Source organism: Physeter macrocephalus, chromosome 18 (genome assembly GCF_002837175.3).
Source record: "Physeter macrocephalus isolate SW-GA chromosome 18, ASM283717v5, whole genome shotgun sequence".
NCBI classification, from domain to species: domain Eukaryota; kingdom Metazoa; phylum Chordata; class Mammalia; order Artiodactyla; family Physeteridae; genus Physeter; species Physeter macrocephalus.
Window position 1 is genome coordinate 88274936 of NC_041231.1, and position 21585 is coordinate 88296520.

General features: G+C 41.2%; 2 protein-coding genes across 4 annotated transcripts in view; one reads left to right on the forward strand and one right to left on the reverse strand.

Moving 5' to 3' along the window:
* CARMIL1 (capping protein regulator and myosin 1 linker 1) overlaps window positions 1-21585 on the reverse strand; it is a 333351-nt gene that overhangs the window by 223657 nt on the left and 88109 nt on the right. The gene's annotated exons all lie outside the window — the stretch shown is intronic.
* The window catches only part of LOC102977564 (cytidine monophosphate-N-acetylneuraminic acid hydroxylase), a 295804-nt gene continuing 274401 nt past the window's right edge, over window positions 183-21585 (forward strand). For 2 of the 3 annotated variants that reach the window (XM_028479285.2, XM_028479288.2), the window contains exon 1: window positions 183-233. The gene's annotated coding sequence lies outside the window, so the exon portion shown is untranslated. Of the gene's footprint in view, window positions 234-3938; window positions 3986-21585 lie in introns of those variants that run through there. The other variant, XM_055080222.1, reaches the window with a different exon arrangement.

Consider the following 21585-nt stretch of genomic DNA (forward strand, 5'->3'; position numbering starts at 1 on the left):
CCCCGCGTACCGCAAAAAAAAAAAAAAAAAAAAAAAAAGTTGCCAAATAAAGTGAAACTTGGAGCAGAGCTTTCTAAGCCAAACCCAGCCTTTGCACAATGGGAGGAAGTGAAAAGCTGACACCCCTCAAGCGCAGACACTGCTGCTGCTCCGCCCTTTAATGTAGAAATTAGCAACTGGCTCTCTGTGTGGCTATGCCTCCTCCTCCCTGCCTCGGTAGGAACCAGCAAACTGTAAGTGACCCCTTTATTTTTTTTGCTCCCGACCCCTCCCCAAGCTTTCCCCTCTCCCCAGCTATGCCAGAAACAGGCCGGGTACCCCAGTCTGGCATCAACCACTTCCCAGCGCGGGACAGGAACTCTCTGCCTCTCTGTTTCTAGATTTCTATTTCTATAGCTCATCACCTCCCCTCCCAAGGCAGCAAACTATGGTTGGCCCCTTCCGCCATGGCCCCTGCTCCCTCAGAACACACACACACCCGTGCAGCCCAGCTCCACAACCAAGAGGATCCCTCTGCCTTCTTTGAATGGCATGACCACAAAGGACTGGCTGGTCTGCCCAAGGACCAGCCCAGACTGGAGCCCCAAGTTTTTTCTCTTTTCCAAGTTGTCCACATAGAACCCCTGGAGCCCTGGTCCAAACTCTCCTCTCTGTGGCCCCTCAAGACTAGGAGGGAGAGGAACAGAGGCCCCTGGCAGAGCCCGCAAAAAGTGGAGGCTGAACCCAGAGTCACCTCAGAGGGGAACGGGGTAGAGGCAGGATTATGCCGGAAGGTGTGTCTTTGTGTTTCTCTATCTCTTGCTAAAATGAATCTCATTAAATTAGCACTCTTTGGTTCCAAAAAAGTAGAATTCTCTTTTAAATGCACCCATCTTATTCTTTTTTGTACTATTTATAATTGTCATTAAATATGTAAGTCATTCATGCATTCATTAGATTATGGTTGTCTACCTTGTAGACATTAAGGATGAAAAGACATAAAGCCCTGCCTTCAAGCAGCTTATAGTCTACCGGGGGGAGACAGACTACACACAAATAAGTAAAAATAAGGTATGTCAGATGGTGACAAGTGTTATGGAGAAAAAGCTAGCAGGAAAACGGAAGAGTGAGTGCTGTGTGGGCGCTGGAGAGGGGGTGATGGGTAGGTGGCATTTTTAAATAGTTTGGTGAGACCTCATTATGAAGTGATGTTGAAAAACGTCTAAAACAAGTGAAGGAATGAGCCATGTGGACATCTTGGATAAGAGTGGTCCAGGCAGAGGAAGTGGCAAAGGCAAACAGCATATTCCTGAGGCAAGAACATGCCTGTGGTACTTGGAGGAGAAAGAAGAGCTCACTGTGGCTTGAGGGGAATAAGAACCGGTGAGGTCAGAGGGGGCTATGAGACCCGTGAGGAGCTACAATCCACTGTCCACACTTTTGCTTTTACTTGGAGTAAAAGGGGAAGCCACTGGGGGATTTTGAGCGCAAGAGTGACATGACCTGACATTTAAAATGATCTCTCTGGGGCTTCCCTGGTGGCGCAGTGGTTGAGAGTCCGCCTGCCGATGCAGGGGAGGCGTGTTCGTGCCCCGGTCCGGGAAGATCCCACGTGCCGCGGAGCGGCTGGGCCCGTGAGCCATGGCCGCTGAGCCTGCGCGTCCGGAGCCTGTGCTCTGCAACGGGACAGGCCACAACAGAGAGAGGCCCGCGTACCGCAAAAAAAAAAAAAAAAAGATCTCTCTGACTGTCGTGTTGAGAACAGACTGGAAAGTGGGTGAGAGGGCAAGAACAGAAGCAGGGAACCAGTCAGGAGGCAACTGCAATAGCTTGCGAGAGAGAGGATGGTGGCTGCGACCAGAGCGGTCCGTGGGGGTGGGGAGAAGTGGATATCCTTTGATGACAGAACCCAAACGGATTTGTGAACCGAGTGGATTTGGAATATATTAGTTATTTTGCTAAAGGCAACAGTTTGGTTTATACCCGTGAAATAATTATATAACAACTGAAGATGGTACATGATTAAGTGACTCCTGTATTGGTCTGGGTGACGTTACTTAAGTAAGAAAATAATTATGGAAGAAGTGCAACTTGAGAGCAAAGAACTGGTTCCACGATTTTCCAAGTGTTATTCTGAAAAGCATGTTTGTTCTCAGTAGGGAAACAAATGATATTTTGAAGTGAGTGGTTCTTCTCTGCCCAAACGCCTTTTGCTTCCCTTAATAATTTCCAAGGTACATTTAAAATTTAATAATATAAGGCCAGAGATTCTATTTGAATTCTAAAAAACAACTGGGGGGAGGAAGAGGAAGGGAATTTTCTTTTGCCTTTTTCCAGTTCCTCTAGAGCAGTACTGTCTCACAGAACCTTCTGGAAATGTTCTATATCTGGACTCTCCAATACTGTAGCCACTAGCCACATGTGGCTACTAAGCACTTAAAATGTGACTAATGGGACTAACTAAAATTTTAATTTCATCTAATTATAGTTAATTTTAATTAAAATAGCTACCGGTGGCTAGTTGCTACCAGACTGAACCATACAGCTCACCACACAGAGGAACATTCCTGAACTATACATAACACTATTTCCTTGAAATTGAGTTAAAAGGATATATACAAAATAGATCTGTAAAATCTTGAAGCACACATTCTTATTTTCTATTATACCCTACAGTCACCATCTAATTCTCCTATTTGAAAGGAAAACAGTAGATGGCTTGGTTCTAATCATTTTTAAACACATTTTCTTAGTTTTATGCAACTCTAATATCTTCTCGGCCATCATTCTATCAATGACATTCAAAATGAGATTTCCCTCCCTGATGTGTATTCAATGCTAACATTTTAAATGTCACATAAAAATAAAGATAGAAGATTCTTATTTTAATTGAACTTCCCTCCTGCTCTAAATTCAAAGCACTTTGTGGCATCAGTTATCTCATTTTTCTTCCCAAAACGAATAAAAGGGCTGAAGTTAGTATCACCATTTTTCAGTTGAGAAAATCAAAGCAGAAGATTAAAGGCAGCCCGTTATACAGTGTACATCTATAGTTTTGTTGGAAAAGAGCAGAAATTAGGAAGATATAAAAAGGGAAATCAGTTGAAAATGAGGGGGGGGGAAAAAGCTACATGTAAATAAATCCTTGGTTACCAAATTCAAGTGAGCTGAGACATGGGTCTAGAAAATGCTGTCTGGATGAACAGGGTTGGTGTCAGACCTTCCGCGGGTCCCAACAGTGCACCTGAGGCAAGATGCTGACTCCACAACTAGATGGTGAAGAAGATGCAGCGCGGTCAGGCTGTGGCTCGATTAATGAGGTGGTCTCAGGATAATGATGCTGGCTTATTCATCAGCGACCCAGGTTCAAATGACAGGGCAACATTCTTGAATAATCTCCTAACCCGACAGCTGGAGAATGAGCTTTCATTAATCTTGCTTTTGAAACACTCAGGCTAACCCCAGTTATATCACTAAACTGCAGGACCCAAGAGATTAACAGGGCAATTCAATCAGTTTAGAGCTGACCTCAGAAGTTGTCAGTTAAATTCCTTCATTTTGAGAATGAGGATACTAAATCCCAGGGACACTGTGATACTTGCAAAAGAACAAAACGTTATTCATTTTACAAACAAGCAAGGCTGCGTTCCTATGTTACGTATAACTGATATGGTGCAGTGTCTCCCATAAATAGTTAAAAGAAGAACAGTTAAAAGACTATCCTTATTTTGTAACTCCAGTATGTTTCTAGAAACTATAGGTTAGAGGATAATCAATGTTATATATGTTATATTATACATATAACATATAACATGTATATCACATAGCAATAACGCAAAACATAATTATATATATATATATACACACACACACACACACACACACACAGTTTGTATGTGTAACTTATATAATTTCCCCCACAGGAAGGATATTAAAATTGGTGACTGCATCCCTGAACAACATTCTTAAATCTGAACTGAGACACAACAGTGTTATAAAGGCAAAGGTAAAGCAAATACAAACCATTAAAATAATTCAAAATTGTTCAAGAGCGTGTTAGTTCCTATGAAATAAGCATAAGTATACTAAATACATTTATAAACAGAGCCAAAAGTACTATTCAATGTGTAGGAAATGCATAAAATTAGAACTACCTATGTCATAAATCTTGGAATTTATGCTTCTTGGAATATGGAAGGGCCTCCTCAGGACGGCTTGGTTGGCCTGGTCTTTCAAAACGCAGCCTGGTCAAGTCCGAACTGATGCTTCCTTTCAGTGAGCAGACACTCAGACATCCCACCCACCCCAGCCCCACCATTAGCGATAAGGCAAAATGCTATATATGGGCAGTGGCTTCAGATGCGTTTCCCACGACAATGAACATGCTGGTGGTGATGGTGTTTTAAATGCTAAAGCGGAGTAAGGCCGATTCTGCTCTGCTACAGGTTTCCTGCCCAGAAGGTTGCCAGCTGTGTGGCCTCACTTGGCTTATCACTTTGATAGCCACTGTTAGGAAAAAACACATTTCCTTCATAAGCGATTTCTTTCATTCCCCAAATTATAAGTTTTTAAAGGAGCTTCAAGATATGAGTCCAAAAAGTTCCCCATATTAATACTGAAAAAAATTTTGGCCAATACCATTTAAGTACAGCCAAGGGCAGGGACATAATCTGCATAAAGCATTTTAGAAAAAAAGGGCGATGAGTCAAACTTCCATCGTTATACTTAAAATGTCTTTTTGATACCCTGAGACACCTTCACGGCAGGAAAACTGATTCCAGTTCTTCCAGAGATATGCAGGAAGGAAAAGCTTCCAGGAAGATGCGTGTTGGTCTAACACAGAGAGAAGCTAATGCAATCAGTATGGGCACCATAAACACCAGGTTCCAGAGACTTCACCTTACAGTCTAGGTCTTTTCAGTGAAAATGCTAAGTGGGTTGACCATAGATTTTGCTAAATTAGCATGATTTCCATGTAGATTTTAAGGTGAAGAACTAAAGACAGAGAGGAATAGAACAGAAATGGAAGCTGCACAGACATACGGCATGAATTCTGCATGTCACACAATTCCCACAGACATAATCCTAGATGATGCTACAGTGCTTCACAAGACGGATATGCCTGAGCCAGCTCTACTGCTTACTAGTGGTGTTAGGCAAACTATCTAATCTCCCTATACCTCACATCCTCAGCTGTCCATGGACACAATACAGTATCCACTTCCTATGAATGTTGTGAAGATTAGATGCAAGGATGTAAAAGCTTTCCAGCACAGGGCCCAGTCAACAATAACAATTCAATAAATATTAGCTATCTAATGATAATAACAATAGTAGTCATGGTTCAAACAGTATAATAGCTCTCTTCAGAGAGAGGCCAAGCTAAACCATTTTTTTAAATTCCCCTAACATACCAATAAATTGACTGAAATTGGATTTAAAATTTCCCCCAGGCATAATTTGGTTTACGAGTTCTCTAATGATTACATAAAGGACATACACAGAGCAGGTTCCATCCAAACCATGCCTACACATTCATTAGTGTTATGTTCCAGTTTAATAAGTTAGCAGAAACTTTTGTTTTCCACTCATTAGAAGCCAGCCTCTTATATTTTCTGAATGTTCAAGGGCTGGTTTGATATCTGGTTTTGATACCTCTGACATTTTTACAAAACTTGCCATTTGCAACCATTTTCAGAAACCTGACTCACACCCAGTCACCAAATACACACCCATCCCCAATAGAAGGTGGCCATTCAGGTCTCCTATAAGCATCCCTGGTCAAAGGGACCACGGCTGTCGAGGAATCTTCTCTAGCACATGAGCAGGTTTACAGCCACATTTGGGCAGAGCGTGAAGACAGGAAGCCCAGAATCCTTCGTTAGCAGATGTATTTGGAACGACAGCCCCAGCAGCTGGGCAGCCCCTGCCGTCTGTATTATACCTGCACAAGCAGGGAACCCAGGCTTTATCTAGACGCAAACACTGGCCTTCCGTCCTGGACCACTCATATAGTATCTTTCAGATACGTATCAAAAGATATGCCAGTTCACAACTACTCTTCCTCTTAAGAACTGCCTGGGAGGAGGAAGCAAGGAAGGAAGATATTTTTGAAGTCTGCTATAAGCCAGGAATGGGGAGGCACTTCCCTTATTGCATTTAACCCTGTACAGAAGGTACCATAATCCTCGTGTTATAGATGAGGAAACCTAGACGCAAAGAGGTTTAATTTAACTTGCCCCAAGGACACTGAAAGGAGTCAGAATTTGAACCCACATCCATCAGTTCCTACACCCGTGTTCCCAGCAGCTCCCCTGCGGGGTGAGCCTCTCACTGTCAGTGCTTGTCATCACCACCTCAAACCAAGTTGTGGTGCCTGAACCGTGAGTCACCCGATTCACTCCTCAGCGTCTTCTCGTGTCGGGCAACAATTTCTACGCACCTCAAAGAGCTTGTCCACGTCATACTTCATTCAGCACAGTGTCTGGCAGAAAGGAGGCAGCTGCCTGATCTAAGTCTCCCCTCTCCTGACCTCAAGACAGCAAGCCTGTGTCCTCTGCATGTGACTATCACATAAATGAGCCTCACTAATGTCAAGCTTCCAAAAACCAGCCTCTTCCCACTAAATAACAGGCTAGTTGGCAATTAAAAGATGCACTGGTCCCTCATCCTAAGCACTTCACATTAAGAAAAGGATTAACTCAAATGGAGGACGTACTGACACTCCTATGTAGTGAGACCTTTGGAGGAGGGGGGGAATATGCATTATTTTAATATACGTGCTAATTTCTCTATTTGTGCGTTCCATTGCCTCTGAGTCGTTAAAGAGGCATGTCGTGGCTGTGATTTCTGAGCACAAACAAATGAATTATCCCTAGTTGAAAGCTCTTGGAGGAACAGATCCTAGTCACGAATATCACCGAGTCTCACTATTAGAGATGCAAAGCTCCATCCACATCGGAAAAACATTATACTTGTCTCATTCATTAATTTGTAAACAGTTCTTCCTCCAGCCATGCCTCTTTTGCAGTAAATATTCAGAGATGTGACCCCTTTTCTGATTGCTTAGGAAACGAATCCTTTTCCTCCCAATAATCTTAAAACATCCGAATTTGCGCCGAATGACAGCATCAATATTAAATGATAATCCAGGAAAAGGTGTGTACATGTCCCCCACACCCCCCCACATAGCTATGTAAATAAAAGGAAATAAACCTGAATTTCTTTCAAATTTGTACATATGCAAAGAGTACATCTGCCTAATCTGAAGTGCCTAAAATAAGATTTCAAATTTCATGGGTTCTCCAGGAAAACTATACTGAGTAAGGGAAGGCCTAGGAATACATTAGGGGGAAAAGAGATGACAGCCAACTTACTAGAGATAAGCCAGGAAACAAACCATCTTTTACCCAGATTAAGCAGCACTTCTCCAGTGAATACCGTGCTGTGCACTTGACAGAAAACAAGTGTATCCAAAAATGGTCCCTCCACGGGAACCACTAAAGTGCACATAAAAAAGACCCTTTCTGGGAATTCCCTGGTGGTCCAGTGGTTAGGTCTCCGTCCTTCCACTGCAGGGGACACAGGTTCGATCCCTGGTTGGGGAACTAAGATCTGTGCATGCCGTGTGACGCAGCCAAAAAAAAAAAAAGACCCTTTCTTTGGTTGGTGCCTATAGCTGCAACTTTCATCACTTACCCTCTGCCTTTTTTAGACTCATCATTATCCCAGCCCACATTCAGAATTGCCCCCATTCCTGTTGAGTGCTTGGCCCCCAAGGTCTATTTGCTGCCATTTCCCCAAACCATCCAGATTTCTATTCCGACCATCTACTTGACGATGCTCTCTTGATGTGAACTTGGGCCAATCGGCCTGCATTCCCCGCCTCAGACACTGTACACTACAACTTGGTATCCCACCTTTTATGACAGTTTAACCACCAGGCCCTTGTTTTTGTGGAGATATGAAAATAACAAAAATTTTTTTGGAAAAAGAAGCTAGAATCACTGGGCTAGAAAGAACTTTAAAACTGTAAACATGCCTTCAAACACTTTTCTGGACTATTTGCTCCTTGAGGGCAGGACCAGGCTTTAATCATCTTTATCTTGGTAACTCACTCCCCCAAAAGTGTTTGCTGAATGACAACCTCTTCAATGAAGCCTCTCACTAGCCTCTTTCATCAACTGGCTATTTACATGAAAATTGTTAATCAGCTTGGGACAAGAGACCTTAACGAAAATGGCTCCATGGAGTGAAGAAAGCACCAGACCAGCAATCATTAGCGAGCTATTCCACGTTGGGTGAGCCCCCTAGCCTTGATGCACTCATTTTCTCATCTCTGCAGAGTATGACCAAGACCACTTCTAAGGGACCCTGTGGCCCTATCATTCTCTACATTTAGGTTAAGGAAGAACTTCCTTTAACTTCCTATCGAAACAAAAAACAGACTTTGTTACTGTGAGTTAGTGAAACCACCTAAAGACTAAGATATGATATTTACTGATTTTCCTGGGATGCTTTTGCCCCCAGGGCTTTAGAAAGCAAGGATGTGGGCAATGGGTCCTGGAAGAGCTCTTTCTTTCAGTACTGTGACCAAGTGAGGACTTTTCAAAACAATGTTACAATCTTGCTATTAAGTTGTTTATAATGCTGTGGCTTTTATGAAATAGACGGTCCTTAAGGGGGGAAAAAAAAAAAAAAGGCAGAGCAATTTTAATTTTTCCTGGAAAGAAATGGGGAAAGCCCTCCAGGAAGTGCTGTCAAAATAAATCTGCTTGGCTTTTTCAACGGGAGTCTGCATGCCCTGAAGGGGATAAAGAAGGGCTTGAGTGTTACCCACCAGTCAAGAAATAACCACAGAGTAGGAAAGACTCTGGGAGGAGGGCGAGGCTCGTGTTTAGAATTTGTGTCATGTGGAAATCACAAGGACCCCCACGGTCAAGGTAGCCATCCAGAAGAATAGTCAACACCACAGCATGAACAACAGGCTTCATCACCTTGCTAGAAACTATCTTCCCCTTGCAAGTGTCTCACCTCAACAGGATGACAAATGCAATTTTCTTATTTCCTCCATCCTCTATATAAAATTATCAACTACAACAGCACCTTTAGAAGAATGCTAATAAGGATGCCTTGCAATGCTCAGGCAGCTCGCTGATTCAAAAAAGTAAATAACAATGTGTGATTACTGAAGAGGTTCTCAAATTTTTACTTATATGTAAATAAAAACACCTTTTTAAATCCTTTAACAGGAAAAATGAAAACAAAACTGCATATTATCTCATTTCCTACTAGAAGAGGCATTCTTCAGTTAACAATCTTATTCACAGATACTGATCAAGGAGTGGGCCCAAAGAGGGTCAACTGAAAATAGTTTTATTTTAGCTTAGATTTTTTTTTTTTTTTTTTTTTTTTTTTTACTGTAATTTAAAAAAGCCTTACCCCACCCAAAGAAGCCAATGAGCCTGGAGCAGGAAGTTTCTAAATTTTCAGTAGTGCTAAGCATTTATCACAAAGGATGCTTTTGTTCTTGATGTATAAAAATTCTTTACTGTGCCATTCAACCAATGTTGATTAAGGGTGTCATGGCTGCCCCTTGTTTCTGCATCCTGTACACCCTCCCTAATGTGTTCCTCACTCCATCCCTGCCACAACAGTGTACATTCCTAAGGCAATGGGCCTGGGAGCAGCGGGAGACACAGAAACATATCCACATACTCACTGATATGAGCCACCTGGGCGAGGCTCCTGGCCCCTGTTGAGGTTGTAATTTGCACTTTTTGTGCTGTGCTGGTAAACTGAAACAAAAATGTTGAAAAAGATAAAAGAGAGGACTTCCCTGGTGGTGCAGTGGTTAAGAATCCACCTGCCAATGCAGGGGGCACGGGTTCAAGCCGTGGTCTGGGAATATCCCAGTTGAGCAACTAGACCCATGAGCCACAACTACTGAGCCTGCGTGCCACAACTACCGAAGCCTGCGCTCCTAGAGCCCGCGCTCCGCAACCAGAGAAGCCACCGCAATGAGAAGCCCGCGCACCACAACGAAGAGTAGCCCCTGCTCACTGCAAGTAGAGAAAGCCCGCGTGCAGCAACGAAGACCCAATGCAGCCAAAAATAAATAGATTTAAAAAAAAAAAAAGATAAAAGGGAAAACATATTGAAGGAACAGTATTTTTTTTAAGTGATAAGATGCCTTGGTAAGTGTAATTAAGGCACACTTTACAATACCATTAATCAGAATATGTTTTATGGGTAAAGTAAATAATCCTTGGATATATTTCCCCCAAATTATTTTCCTCTGCTAAGGCAAAAGAAAATAAGTCTGTAAATAGTAAGACACTTCCAAATAGGTAGTGTTCATTTGCTGGAATCATTTATCCTGTCACAAACACCCCCAAAAAGCAACCGTTTCTGTGTAAAGGTTTCTTTGAAGTAAAACTAGATACATAATGTAACTTTCCTTTACTGAAATCCTTCATTTCTAACTATTCCAGCAAAACTGTTTCTATTAAAACACTGATCCTTCCAACAACTCATGATGGCTTTGTCCATTAGACTGGCTTGGGAGAAGACCATGACTTCATCACCTGCATAACCCCAGCTCCTGGCACAGCAGTGGCCACAAGCTAGGAGCTAAAGACAAACGCAGAGATTATTTTTCATGATAATAAATGGTATCTCAAATTTTTTCCATTAGTTCTATAGGTTAAAAAAACTTTTTTAAACCTAGCCTAACCGGAGTGATAACCAGATTTCTCATTTCTTTCCTTACTAGTTGTGTGATTTGGGACACATCATTTCATCTCTCTGTGCCTCAGTTTCCCCTTCTATAAAAATGGAGATTAATTACAGCACTTGTCTACTAGCATCATTATAAAGATTAAATGAGTTAATAATGTAGTACTTTGTGCTGAGTACCCAAGTCATCATCCTAACCATCATTACCAGTGTTGGGAAGAGGGGCAAAACCATGGTGGGAAAAGGGCTCCAGTTCCCAGAGAAAATGACTCCCACGTATCAGCTCTGTAGATACAAGTTCATTAACAGTGGATAATGACAAAGGGATGGATAGATTATGTGACAGAGTAAAATGTAAAAGGTAGAAACTAGGCGGTGGTATGTGGGTATTCACTGTAACAGTCTTTCAACTTTTCTACATGCTTGGAAATTTTCATAATAAAATGGTGAAAGAATTGGATAAGGGGAAGAAATATGTGAAAAAAAAAAGAGAAATTAACATGGGCAATTAGTCACTGGACCTCCCTCCAAAAAAGTATTATTCATCAGTAAGAACAATGAGAGCACAACAGTAATAGCCATGATCTTCACAGAAGTCTCACCTACCGTGCACTATCATTTTGATTTTAAGGCTTAGAACAATCCTAGGAGGAAGCTACTCCAAGGACCATTCCCATTTCAGAAATTCAGAAGCAAGGACAGACAGAAAGACCTGCTGGGGTTGATAAGTGTCGTCACAGAGAATTAAACAAATTCTGCTGCATCCTTCCCAATTGCCAGAATAATTCTACCACTCATTTATGCCCTCTTCAAGGAAGAAACCTCTCTCCTTCACCTCTGTGTCCCCAGTGCCATGGTTCTTGACACACAGCAGGCACACAAAGATTGGTGAATGAACGGGATGAAGGAAGAAAGAAAGGGGGGGGGGCAGAAAGAGGGAGTGATGGAGGGAGGTTGGGAACATTACTTTTTTGTTTCACTCACTACATCCAAACTCTACCCAATATAGTGATTGGAAAGAGAAACAGAACTTTTATTAAAATTATATAATATTTTCTGATTATAAAAGTAATACATATTTATTACAGACAACTATATTACTTCTTAGCAAAAAAAACTAAGTTACTATGTTTCCTACAGGTAGATAATAGTAGCCATTTTTTTCCCTCAAGAAAGACTTGCGATTTTCTGAATGTACCTAGCCATGAGATACATTCAAATGAAAGATGAAATTTTCAATCACACAGATCTAAGCCATCCTGTGGAGTTTGTCCAGACAGAAGCAAGCAGGATGGTGAGAGGTTTGCAAAACATGTCACATAAGGCATAGCTGACGGAAGTAAGGCCTACTTAGCATATAGGAGAAAAGACATAGGAATGACAGGAAAACAGTCTTCAAGTATTGACAGGGCTGCATATCAGAGGGAGTAAATTTTTTTTTGTGAGCCAACTTGGACCAACGTGTAGAAATTAAAGGAAGGAACAGGTTAGCTTGATACTAAAAGAAAAAAAAAAAAAACAAGATTAGAAGTTGTGGAAAGAAATGAACTCTTTTAGGAGTTCTCTCACCATCAACAGCCTTGTCAAGAGTATGTGCAAGGTTAAACTAGATACCTTCAAAAGTCCTGTCCAACTCCAATACGCTGTGATTCTAGATCCCCATGTCCTCTATGTGATGGGCATCATATAGACCAGGGTTAGCAATATATGGCACATGTGGCAAACTACCACTGTACACACATGCAAGTGTGTACACACACACACAGAGCCTAAGGTGAATCACAAATATTTATAAAACTAGAATTATGCAGTAAGAACTAATCTCTAACTCTATTATGGAGTCTCTCTCACAGACTTTTGGAAGAAGGATGTAATACTCCAGGGACAAACGTTTTAATTAAAATTATGATGCCCAAAACTGAAGAGCTGAATGATATATACATTTTTAAATTGCTAAACTAGCGCAAACTCCTGATTCTGCACTAACTAGCTACGTGACCTGGGGCATGCCACTGCATCTCCATAGATGTCGGTGTCCAAAAGAACTTGGAATGCAGTTCAATACGGTAGCCACTAGCCACATGTTCCTCTTGGAGCTTTTGCAGTGCAGCTAGTGCAACAGAGGAATTTTTAATGTAAATATAACTTAATTATATCTCGTAATTAATTTATTAAATCTAAACAGGCACATGTGGCTAGTGGCTATTGTATTGAACAGTCAAGCTCTAATGATTCCTGAACACTTCTGAAGGAGAGAGTGAAATTCCAGACCAATTTCATTCAACCCATCATCCTGAGTAAGATCTCAATACCATAGAGGCAGCTGTGTGAGAAGGAAGAGAGATGAAATTCTTGAGGCCCAACCACAGAAGATTATTAGGGCTCCTGCCAGCTTCTGCCTCTCCAGTGATCATCTGTCCAATATCCTGGGATAGACAGCCCAGTAGCCCTTTATCCTTTAACGTCCAGAGTTGGGTTCCACATTCAAGTATGGTAGTGCAATCATCAAAGTTCTCCAGAAAAGATCACCTGTGAAGTGCATGCCCTGTTGGTGGGAAATACCACCAGCCACCGACCCTAATATGAAGACATTAGTGAAATATTTGTGAATAGTGAATAAGTAGCACCTATCATTGAAATATCAGGTTCCCTGCAGAGTACAAAAAGCTACCTCTAAATTAGTTAAACATCTCTTATGAAGTACACCATCAGATTTATTTTAGCTTTATTTATTTATTTCAAATCAAATTGTGCAACCAACCCTAAAAGCTCTTTCACATGTTTGAAAACATGCGAAGTCATAAAAGCCAAAAATTATGACTTTTTAAAGAGTCACCTTGGTTGTTTAAGAAATGTAAAGAGTCTAGAAAAACTCCCTTTTAAAAAGTTGCCAGATAATGTTAATAACAGGCATATTCCAGAGCTTTAGGAGAAACCTGGAGACAAATCTACTAACATATATTAGTAATATCAATCCTTACAGCACTGGAAAATGAGACCTCAAAACAGCAAATGTGAAAGGGCAGGGAGCCTAATCACAGGGGCTATTTTTAGGAAAAAGTTCACAGCCTATCTAGGATATTATTATTATTATTATTATTGCAGTACTCTACTCTTGCGATATTTTAAAGTCTTTGTTTTTAACTAGGCAATGGCCACCAGAAAAAAATCTTACAAATTACAAGCCAGTCATCTGTTTAACAACTGAGTGGATGGCTTCTTCCTAGCATCTAATGCACCACCACTGGCTAGTCTCACAGAGGAAATTCTATGTAGAAAACTCAGATGTCAGCTTGCTGATTCTTAATTATCATGAGTCCTATATCCAGAGAACAAGGCAGACGAAGGCTCCACTGCTGTGCCCATACCAGCATTAGCTTGCCTTTCCCTGCTTAACTGGCTCTGATCACTGGGCAGACACTGCCTTTTTCTTTTCACATGCTGACTCAAGAATTCCCAGCATGAGTATTCATGTTTCAGAGTCTCTAGAATAAAAAACACTGATATTCAACTCCAGCAATTATTCCATTTTAGACTTTAAAGAAAAGTGATCAACTACTTCCAATCTGACTTAAGCAGCTAACATTTTTTTAAACACTTGACTTAAAAATAACTTGAGGTTATAAAAAATATATATAATGGACAGTAGCATAATTTTTTAACATTTAACGAAAGGCTGAAGGACAGATTCCTTTAAAGTTGCCCTTAGACCCTGTCTTAGTCTGCTTGGACTGGTATAACGAATACCCTTAGACTGAGTGGCTTAAACAACAATGTTTACTTCTCACAGTTCCAGAGGGCTGAGAAGTCCAGGCTAAAGGTACCAGTCAATTTTGTTCTTGATAAGAGCCCTCCTCCTGGTTGCCAACAGATGCCTTCTTGCTGTATCCACTCATGGCAGAGAGAGAAAGAGCTAGCTTTCTGGTCTCTTCTTGTAAGGGCACTAATTCCATCATGAGGGCTCCACCCTCATTACCTAATTATTCTCAAAGGCTCCGCCTCCAAATAACATCACATTGGGATTAGGGCTTCAACAGATGAATTTGGGGGAACACAAACATTTAGTCCACAGCAGACTCCACATAAGGCATGCAAGTCCTCCTATCTTCTGAATTAGATCAGCACATTTTCAATAGGGAGGGTATCCAGAGGTGAGAGAAGCACAGTGCATGGTACAGTTCCAGGCACTTGGAAATGCCTGATGAATGGTGAATTTGCAAACAAGGATGTGTGGGTTTCCCCAGCCGTGATGGAGGAAATCCCCAGCAAAAAGGAATAAAGCTGAATTCCCCTTCAGCTAGTTGTTCCTACATTCTAAGTAAAGCCTATCTCGTAAATAAATGGAGAAATCCATATTGAAAAATGAAAAAATAATAATGCCATTGTCTGACTAAATACCTTGGAAAGCTGCAGTATTAATATAACAGGAAGCGTCATTCCTATCACAGAACTTCAGCTCAACTAGGACACCTATCACCATAAGGAACACTGGCCTTTCAATACTCTCCAGCCTTAACTCTCCTGGAGTTTTCGAGAACAATGCCAAGCGTAACGTTTATCAGCTCATGGATATCAAGACTACTTCCAAACACCTGCAGACACATGACAGGTGTGATGCTGCAATCACAACATGATTCACAAGGTCTGGAGGCTCCATGCACTTGAGACATTGGCTCCCACTTGCCCACCCGCTCAAGGTCCCTTCTTTTTTTCTCCGTATGAATATGCTTCCCCCGTTTCCTTTTCATTTTTCCAAAAGATATCCAAAATGACAGAATCCATTTGTCAACTCATAGCCAGAGTCCAAGAAGTCATTACCCACTGGAAAAGGGGTCCATAGTCACAACTGGTGATTATTCTCCAGTTCATACAATGCCTACATGTTTACATTTTTCCCTCCAAGGCCTACTTCTTGTACTAAAACTATTCTAATTGTAATTACAAAGTCATCACCACCCATATGTATATCTAGTCTGCCCTTGCTAGTGAAGTAAAAGGTGATATAATTTTATATTATCTAGTCCCATATGCCGTATTGTCTTATATTATCTAGATATTGTATCACCTAGTATTGTCCTGATTCTCACCTGTTGCTTATTAATTTCACACAAAGTTTGACTGATTTTCAAAAGTATATAGATCAGTAATAATGGCCAATATTTACAATATTTACCAAGTCCTGGACCTTAGGCATTGATTATATTAATTCATACGATCCTCACCTTGACCCTAGGAGGTAGGTACTATTACCTCTCCAAGGCCTCAGGGAATTGTCATTTGTTTTTATTTTAAAATTCCTACTCCTAAACTATACCAGCAAAGTTCAAGTAAAAATAAAGATCAGAGGAATAACAAAATAAATTCCATGTCCTTATATCAGATCAGAGTAACTTATTTCATACTGCAAATGATTAATGTGATAGGTAAAATAATAAAGTATATTAATTCCTGGGCTATTTGCTCACATCAAATTTCCAAGGTTAATCTGACCCCTCAGTGTGTGAGACACACACCCACCAGATACATCCAGACATGGAGTTACCCAGGCTGCGGAGAGAGTAAGAACTACAGACTAGAACAAGACCACAGACAACTGCAATTGCAATCCAATTTTTTATATGAAATATTAATCTCATCACTTTCTTTACCAAATCTGCTAAGAAGTAGCAAGTCAAACAGAAGTTTCACTCTCCTCCCTCCTCCCCAGTCTCTGGTAGAGGTGCTAATGAGCAGAAAAATGAGAGTCTACAGTCTAGAATAATCTACAGACTGGAATAATCAATCTTTGAAACCTCAAGAGCTGATTTAATAAAACTTTACTAATTTGTACCACAGAAGTGGCTCAAATCCAAGATAAAATAGCCCAAATCAGCGTATTCCTTTATAAAACAAGCATGTATTCAAAAGTTTGGCATAATCACGAACAGCAAACTCTGCAATTTATTTGGTATTAATAACTTCAAAAAATCTTACTACTATTTCTCTTTTTGGTTCTCCTTTGTGAACGAATATTCCACGTGCCTAGAACAGAGCAGGGCACATAGCAGGTGCTCGGGAAAGGTTTACTTAATGAAATGCATGAACGAATAGTTCAGGCACCTCAGCATTCCCTGAGTTTCCAGTCCCTGGCCCCTGAAAACCAGACTGCACATAAACACGAGAGACTTTTCCAGAACACAAATATATCTATGTTGCTACACTACTTGTATCCCTTTCACAGACTTCCCCACACCTCATCAGCAAGCTGAACAGACCTGACTCTGTCACAGAGCAACTGTGTTACATCTCCAGCCCATAATCTCACCACTCTTGGCCTTAACAGGAGAGTGAAATTCCCCATGGTGTCCTCTCCTCCCTTCCATCCACCAGATGCCTTAGCTGACTGTGTTCTCCTGAAAGGCTGCACATATCTTTATCACTGCACTTAGCTCACTGTTACTATTTTGGTGTCTAACTGCCCCCCCAGCCTATGAACTCTTTAAGGGAAGATTATTTTCGTAATCACTGTGTCCCCAGCATCTAGTAAAGTATTCAAAACACAGTAGATACCAATAAATGTTTACTGGAGGCCTGGATGGATGGATGGATGCGAAAAATCAAACAGTACTACATCTATTCATTAAAATCCCAGGCAGCCATGCTTTTGAGGATGATAATTTCAGACTTGACAGGAGGAAACGAAAATAACCATAAACGAATTACATAACAAAATACTCCCCATTATTAGCAATGATTACAGAATGTATACTCATCATGGAAGGCACTGCCTGTTGGGGGTCTCAATTAATTTCTCAGGGCAATGAGGTATGGGCAAAACTAAGAACAGGGAGCTTAAGTGGTAGCTACACATTCGTGTGTTCTCTGCTCCAGAGGTAACATTCTGAAAGCAAATCTAAAAACAGAAATGATTTGCAGCCAGTGCTAAGGAAAAGCAAGCCAATGCCCCTGCAATGCCATGCAGGCGCACGGCTTCCACTCGGCGCAGAGCGGGCGGGGGCTGGCTCAGTGCAGCCTCAACCATCACCCCACAGGCACACCCGTGCAAACCCACCCTCCTGTAGAAGAGAAAGCTATCAGAAGCCCAAGTACCTGGTGTGCACTGGGCTGGCACTGCAGAATTTAGTTAGTCTAGCTTTAGCTAGAACCAGAACGCTGGCCAGAAGTTTTTGGTTAGTGTCTTAATTGAGGCATCACCTTTGGCACAGGTGCTGAGTGCTGCTGGCCACAGGGGGACCTGAGCATCAGCACTGGCAAAAACAGACAAAAGACTAGCGTGTTTGTTTTTGCTGCATCTGAGCTGGGCTAGGGAAGGTCCCACCGTGTCATGCTGCTGCCTTTCAGGCTTTGTCCCCAGATAGAACACTGGGACGATCAGCCTTCACTTCTTGAAAACAAATATTCTGAATTTCTGTATCTTAAAAACAGAAAATAGATGGGAGGTTCATTATGCTATTCTATTTTTGCAGATATTTAAAACTTCCGGTAATAATTTGTTCTCAAGACATTTTCCATAGTAAGTTTTTAAATATATAACTCATAGTTTTCTATCTCAGGACTTTAATTCCAAGGTAATTGGGACGCTAAAAAATAAGAAAGTGATTATCCTGTTGAAGGGAAAAAATGCCAAAATACTAACAATAGATTTAAATTTAGATTTCATCCCACCTGGTACAGAGTGACTCGACTAATGTCACCAGAAGCAGATCATACTCTTCTCTATGAATTGTTATATATTTGTGGAAATTGTGCCTTTGCAATATATTATTTTTGTTTTCCATTTCTAAACTACTTCAGATAGGCGTGATGCTTTTCTTCTACATCTATGTATGTTTAAAACCTTACACAGACAGTCCTAGGCACCCTCAAATACCACAATCTGAGCCCATCTTATTCCCACCAGCTGACCCTTCATGACCGCAAAGGGACAAAGTAGAATTTCCCTCTACTTCAAAGCAAGCCACTATTTCATCAAAACAAAAAAGGCCTTTCCTCTGTATTTTTTACAGAGGAATATATAAACCGCTGCCAGTTACATATTTTTATATTCACTCCCTCATTGTGTCTTCATCACTGACATACTCTGCCAACTGTATTTGTAAAAATGTACCTTTTTATTTCTATTCTTTAAATGTTCTTCCCTCAACCACAACTGCTTCCTCTCACCTCAATAAACTCTAATAAAGCACATCTTTGGGATATTTTTTATGATTATGTAAAGTAAAAAGAGATGAGAGCCCTCTTTCTTCCAAAGCCTTTTCCAAAGTCACCTGAGCCCAGATCTTTCTCATCTTGAAGCCGAGTCCGCTCCCTCTCTCTCCAACCCCCTTGCATTTTGTTGATAAAAGGAACAATCCCTGGAAAGGGAATCACCTCCTCATGCCATACTCCTACTTATGGAACAACGTTCTATCTGTCCTCTATTCCATCACATGTAAATTTCAGCCTGGCTCCCAAGGTCCTCTGCTATCAGAATCACGGATACCTGTCCAACTGCGTCAACCCACAGTGCTCAATGGGCCACACCACTTGGGGTCGGAGAGCTCACATTCCACACCCACTTGGACTTTAGAGCCTTCTCCTTCATGAACTGCCCTACAACTTCACCCAGTCTGCAAGGGCCAGAACGGCTCAGGTCCAAGGAACACTCTGGAAAGGTGACTAGACGCAGGACAATTCTCTACACCTGTGTATTTCAATACTATTAGCATATTACCCTCTGCAATCTGGTGGGGCTGGTCTATAATTTGATGGGGAGAGCTGACAAAAATTCACAAAATGATGTAAGGTGACTAAGTTAAAACTACAAAGGGCAGGAAAACACACAACCTCTTGAATTATCAAGACTGAGAGTGTTGGCAACCAAGTACTAAAATAAATATTTTCACCACTTGTAAATTCCTTGAGCAGACTTTTTCTTACAACACACAAATAAAGAGATACAGAAGTCCCAAGTGGATATACAACAGAGAAAGAAAAGATGAGTGTCCCCCGCAAAAAAGTCTCTTTTTCGATGCAGGTTCCTTGGTACACTGAGCCGTAAATTTGATGCGGTCCAAGGCATGGGCCCTTATTTGGCAACAACGATGCACTGTCTAGACTGTGGCTCCCTAGAGGAAAGGTTTGTGCCTAAATCATTTGTGAATTTCCAATGACCTACACAGTGTCTGGTACAAAGAAAACAATAAATGGTTGCTTAATAAAGAGAGGCTTGTTTTGAACCTTAGATCCTAGATTCAAAAAAAAACTATAGATAAAGATGTTTGGGGTTTATTCACAAACCCATTATTAAACATGAAGTTTAATCCAAACAATAGGAGAAAATTTTTTTCAAGCTTTTGGTGGAATTAATTATCTGAAAACGTTGTGATTTACCTACTTTTAATTTTCCGCTTACCTTTCCAATCCAACAAAATCTCTTTCCTTTAGGGCAGGGTTAGTGGACCAAATCTGACTCTGAAGCAGTCTGCTATCCATTTTTATAAATAAAGTTTTATTGCAAAAAGCTATATGCAACTATTCATCTGTTGTCCATAGCTGCTTTCATACTACAAAGGCAGAGTTGAGGACTTGCCACAGAGAACTGACCTGCAAGCCTAAAATATTTGCTATCTGGCCCTCTATAGGAAAAGTTCGCTGACCCTGCTTTACTGGTCATCATGTAATACTTAATATCCAATAAAATGTGTCGTTTAAAATAGCTGGAAGGTTTACTGAGCTAAAGTTATTTACAAGTTAACTGAATATGCTATTTACTTCTGGCCACTATGGTTTTTATTATATCCTCAAAATTGAAATCTACCAAAGACATGCCTCGAGAAAAAAAAAAAAACAGAAGCCTAATGATAAGGAAATTTTTTTCTTGCCACCTAACTTATGCCATGGTTTTCTTAAAGCCTTTGAGAGCCCATAGAGAGCAGAATAAATTTCACAGAGGTAAGAAGAGGAAAGGAAAAACCGCATAGAGAAGTTAAGAAGAAATTTAAGGCTATATACCAATTGAAGCAGGGGACAAGGCACACAACACCTTCGTCTCTTCACAGATGGAGCAGATGTGGTATTTAAGAGAAAGAGGTCTGAGTGATGTTAAAGAAGAAATTTTTTAATTGGAGAGAAAATAAGGGAGTGTTTTGTTTGGATACGCTGGCTTATCCAGACTAAAAGGCTATCACAGCAAAGTGCCTTCCGGGGAATATGCAATCCTAGCCATACACAAGGAACTCTCAGTGAAGACAGTGTGAAGAGAACACACGCATTTCACCCTGACCTGCATCCATTACACCAGAAGGTTCACTCCACCCAGCTTTCTGTAACTGGAAAGCAGCAAATTCCCGGAACCACCATGCGCCTCAAAGCCTGCCTACTCATCCTCAGTGCAAACAGCTCTCCTGCCAGCTGGGAGGCCTCACCTTCCTCTGAAAGAACCTTGTTTATTCCTACCAAGTCTACCCTCATCCCTCTTCCGTGCATCCAAATGCCACCTATCCTTCATGGTCCCATTCAAAATCCCAACCAGTGCACCTGTACCAGTCAGAGGGACCCATTCACAAAGACGGTAGTGTGAAGGTTGCTCCCGGAGTTGTACAACACGGCGGCCCCAATCCCAGCCCCTCCGTAAAGTCTCTCCCATCCACATCACAGCAGGCTGACAGTCCCTCTCTCTTTCCTAAAACTATACATGTGTCTCGTGCCCTCACTGGGCTCGCATTATGTATTTTTTCCATACACAAGTCAGTAGTGACACTAACAACAAATAGCCCTCAGTGAGTGAGGCCCCGTGCTAAACGCTCTGTGGGCGTCATCTTATTTAACTCTCAAAATAATCCTATGAGCAGGCATTACCACCATTTTCCAGTTTCATAGGTGAGGAAG